The sequence below is a fragment of the Phoenix dactylifera genome, unplaced genomic scaffold, assembly GCF_009389715.1.
Source record: "Phoenix dactylifera cultivar Barhee BC4 unplaced genomic scaffold, palm_55x_up_171113_PBpolish2nd_filt_p 000613F, whole genome shotgun sequence".
Classification (NCBI taxonomy): Eukaryota; Viridiplantae; Streptophyta; class Magnoliopsida; order Arecales; family Arecaceae; genus Phoenix; species Phoenix dactylifera.
In genome coordinates, this window is record NW_024068009.1 from 109418 (window position 1) to 114556 (window position 5139).

General features: G+C 35.8%; 1 long non-coding RNA gene across 1 annotated transcript; it reads right to left on the reverse strand.

The window, feature by feature from the left end:
* Positions 1–1626: 1626 nt before the first annotated feature.
* On the reverse strand, positions 1627–3099 carry LOC120106732. Its single transcript, XR_005508790.1, has 3 exons — positions 2500–3099; positions 2213–2311; positions 1627–2016 (listed from the first exon to the last, which is right to left on the reverse strand). It is a non-coding gene; the product is annotated as an uncharacterized LOC120106732 (long non-coding RNA).
* Between the last annotated feature and the right edge of the window lie 2040 nt (positions 3100–5139).

Here is a 5139-nt window from a genome sequence, read left to right on the forward strand (position 1 = left end):
CCTGTTGACCATGTACGAGGCTGTGTGCTATTGTGGGCAGTAGTCGGCAATAGCACGGCCGTGTCACGGATCCGGATCTGGGGTGTGACAGAATGAGCCAGCCTTTTTTTTTAACCCAAATTAGACTTGAGTGATACATGAGCTAAGACGAGTCAGGATTGGATTAGAAATTATAAAATCTAGAACTGACCTAGTTTTCAAATGAAGTTCAATTTTTGACCCCAATCCGATTAAGAATTTGTAGTCTACTCAGGTTGCATTCAGGTCATGGATAGATCCGGCCAATTTGTGGTCGTAATCTTGTAGCAGCTCAACAATCTGCTTGTTATTAATTATCAGAAAAACACAAAGGGAAAAAAAGAAAAAGATAAAACAAAAAAACTTGTTCAGCAAATAATGAAAGATGGATTTATGTTGTACTTATCATTGATCAAGCCCACCTAGGACGGTTATTATTTTCATTTTTTGTCCAATCGGAAGGTTTTGTGTTTATTTTTATTTTTTATTTTTTGGATAGAGGGAAAGCTTGCTGTTGCTTTTATTCCCACAGACAAGATGGTATCAGATTTCTTTAAACTGTTTGCTCCATTAGTCGGATTTATCAAACAACATCCTGTATTTTTAGGTATTAATTTGGTTGCAAAGTTTCCATCTCGGCTCGAATTTGTATCGTACCATTTATCCCTGTTCATTAGTCTGTTGGAGTTAAGACATGGATCATTTTAAATCATAGTCAGGGGGTCAGATGAAGCAGTCTAATTGCCTCTAAATTGATTTACAAATTTATGAATTATATTTATTTACATATTGCAGCAGTTTAACATTCAGAGTATTTGGCAAAATAATAAATATCAAATTTTTGTACCCACCCTTGGTTCGACCCCATCTAGCATGGTTCTTCCTAAAATAAATTATAATTTTACTGGGATGCAATTTTTTTTGTTTTTGTCCAGATTATCGTGATTTGGACTACTTGGTTAGATGGACTTCAGCACTTGCTTTATTTGGAGCAAGAACAAAGTGTGGATAAACGGCGACACGGGTTGGACGGTCCACGTTGCGCGGAGGCACGGAGCCCGAGCCAGAGCGGCGAGCCCGAGCCCGCCCCATCCCCATCCCCATCCCCGTCCCCGTCCCTGTCTCCGTCGGAGAGAAGAACAAGCAGCCGAGCTCGGTTCTGACGGTTTGTCGTCGGAGAGAAGAATGAAGGAAAGAAAGAAAGAAAATAAGAAGGAGAAGAAAGGAGGAAAGAAATCAAGCATCTGGAGAAGTAACACATTCACTTAAATATAGAAAAATTTGGCAAAATCAAGCTCAGCAAAAGGCACATTTGTTCACACATCCTTGAAGAATGACCCTTACAGATATTAAAAGATGCTTTTCAAGTACAAAAATCAAGAATCCACAAAATTTGCACATTGGTGATAACATAAACTTGCATGTTTGTGGGATATTGGTTGCACTTCAATTGAATACCCATAATTCTATTGTTGTTTTGAACATTCAACTGGGATAGAACTGGATCCCAACCACATCCTATGGAAGAACAAGAAGATGCAGATGAATGTGAGCCAAAATGAAGGTTATTAATATTTGACATTCCACCTTTTACCAAATTCATGATTGTACAATATTTGTACATACTGTCGAGTAGATAGAACTAATATGTTCATCAACCTAAAACATTGAATTTAAATAAGCAAACTAGAATAAAGATACTGCACCCTATTATCATTAGTAACAAATTGCAATATAAGCATGTTCATTATTAACATGAAACCATTTGGCAAAACCAATGTCAACCAAAGGCACATCTTCATACACATCGCTCAAGAATGACCTGAACAGATATTGGCAGAATTTCTCGAGCACAAGGACCACAATTTCACAAGATGCAAACATTGGAATAACATAACTTACAGGTTTGCAAGATATTGGTTGTGCCACAACAGGATCCCCTAGATTGAGATGTTGCTCTGAGGATTCGGTCGAGAAAGAACTAGATCCAACTACATCCTGTGGAACAACAGAAACATGCAGATGAGAGTGAGTAAAAAAATAAAAATAAAAATAAAGAGAACAAGTGAGCTAGAAAATTGAAGGATCTGAAATCTTTGACCTTCCATAGTTTGCCAAATATATGGAACTACGATTTGTACAAAACTGTGAAGTAGATAAAAGGTCAATCTCAGAAATCAGGTAGATTAATTACCGTGCAAAAAAGAGGAAAGAGCACAATTCCATGCCATTATGGGCTCCATTAAACATACGCTCTCCGATCACCGTATTCCTTTGAAATAGGCATGTTCTTCTTATGATGTTGCCATGTGAAGAAAAAGAGGTCTAATATTGAAATATACATAACTAGCAATTTCAACAATGAAATGGTTCAAAATCATCTAACACAAGTTACTAAACTTCAGATAAGCATCAAAATTGATCGGACATAAGGATTATCAAAATGATATTTTTGACACTAATTATGTTCGAGTGTTTTACCTGGAAACAACAAGGCACAAGATTGCTAAACAAATCTTCTTTTACATCATCTGCATCAATGGAGTACAAAGCATTTTTAAGCCCGCGAGAAGCAAGATATTCCTCTGTTTCTTTATGCAAAGTGTAACCCTTAAATACACTGACAGCAGGATCACATACCTATTGGGAAAAAAAAAATTGATTAAATTAACGAACCACCAAAGCAAGAATCACCTTCTTTGCAAGATAGGCAATAAAAAAAAGAGCAGCTCGGTGCATGAGGCTCCCGCCATCGCATGGTCTGGGGAGGGTAAGATATATGTAGCCCTACCCCCACATGTGGAGAGACTATTCCGTATTTCAAACCTATGACCTCTAGATCACAATGGAACAATCTTACCATTCCGTCAAAGCTCGCCTCTCCAGGCAAGATGGACAATAGCTGTTTAATAATTTATAAAAATTTAACTCAAACGATTGACAATAACCTTTTATAAATTTAATAACTTGAACATAATTTTGAAAGTCGGCATTTGAAAACCATTAGACCAAATTCCTAGAGTAGCAGTCTGAATCCTGAACATCAAGAAAATTTATCATGGAAATTTCTACAAGGTCATCCTACATCATCAAGTGCTTGATTTAAAGTTTTTTCCTTTTTTTCCTTTCTTTGCTTTGCTTTTTGCTTTCTAGAAAACCTGTCGCTCAGAATGTTTCTAGCCAGATCATAAACTGATCTCAAAACTTTCAGTAAAACTAGCTTTTACGATACACATGTGAAGGTGATTGACCAGTCTCGCTCCTCTTTTGTCCAATCTAGCTCTTCTTTCATCCCACATAGCACTAGCACGTAGCACTCCAAATTTGGAACATTTAGTTACCTAATATATTTTGTTAGACTCAATACATTGCAGCTTCCTAGTCCTCAAAGTTTGTAACCAAACAAAGCCATATAAGTTGATTTTAAAACAAAGCAAAGATGACAATGAAGGGAAAAAAGCAGAACAAAGACTAGATAAAGCTTTCAAGAGGCGTCTTGGATCCAAGGACATAATTGAAGATTTGGACAAAAACAACAGTTATCATAAAGAAATAGATAACGAAGCACACACATGAAAGAACATATGAATATACAGAATAGTATAAGATTAAAGATTCCATAAGGAAATATGATATCTTTGGAGCAAAGAGTCAAAACCATGAACATTTTCTTCTCGTCCTTCCTTTCCTTTATCGGCAAGTCACACTAATACAGTTGTCTTTAGCTTCATGAAGGGGAGGTTAGAAAACTGAATGATCTGATTCATGACTAAGGCGAGTTATTGTACATCTAGCTTTAAGAGAAAAATATGAATGAGTCTGCCCAAGTCTATCATGTCTCCAATTACTTGCCCTAGTTAAATGAAACTCCATGTCATGTTCTTAGTAAGTTGATCCAAGCAAATATTTCTTAGTTTTTTCAGAATGAGTTTGAACTCATTGCATCAAGCATATATGTTTTTTTCCAAATATCATCTTCTTATAGTTTTCAAATAAATATCATCTTCTTGTAGTTTTCAAATGTTGATCATGCCTAATCCTATAATAAGCTCAGACCAATATAGTGGCGGTTGCAAAAAGTTAACATGAATAATGAGTGGAGCATATCAACTCTTGCAATGGCTGAAACTTAAAAGACCAGAAAGAACATATCTTTTAACAAAATATAAGGACAGTGACACTTGAACCCATCAAGGAATATAAAGACCAAAGAAAGGAAACCTTCACAGTGCTTTACACTACAAGAAACAGAAAATGAAAAAAAACAACAACAAAAAAAAGAAATAACAGCTCCATAAAGTTAATGGTATCAAAGATGCCTACCAAAGAGCTAACTTGAGCTTGACATTCACTTAAGGTTCAGTAAATGGAAATAATATTCCCCTTATGTACAACATAGAATGCATTAACATCCTCCATTGACAGCCAAAGATCTACTTCTGGCTGAAACAAACCAGTTATGCATAAAGCAAAGAAGAGCTAAACATAAGCTTATCAACAGAAATTTTAATTTATATCCACCAAATGCCAACATGCAAATGCCTCGACTATGTTGTAGACAGAGCCAAACAAAGAACCTCCAAGATGATTCATCTTTTGTGAAAAACATTGTCGACCAAACTTATCTCAGTTGGTAGCATCCCACTCGTCAAGGCAGACATCCCAAGTTTGACTCAAGATGATACTCCCACTGTATTTCTCAAGAAAATATTTTTTTGTGAGAATATCAATGAAGCATTTGTGCATCAAATGCAGTTCATCAAAGAGTTTCGATTTGTTATCTTGTTAAGATGAGGGAAATTGAGATTAAAATCATACGAAAGTGTAATTTGATCTAATCAAGGGGTGATAATTTGCAGCTATTTTGAATCTGCTGAAAAGGTATCAATGAAAATGGAATCTCAAAGGTACTATTTTGTTCGATCAAAAATGGCATACTTTCCAGTAAAACATATTGAACTCCCTCCACTCATTCATCAGCATCCCAGAGAAACAAGTTATGACCTACTGGTCAATTATAAATACAGTATGACAGTACAAGATCAGTATACTATAAATCAAAGCATTTGCTGAAAACTGACAAAATATTTACTAAAACATGATTTCTGGAAACATAAAGTT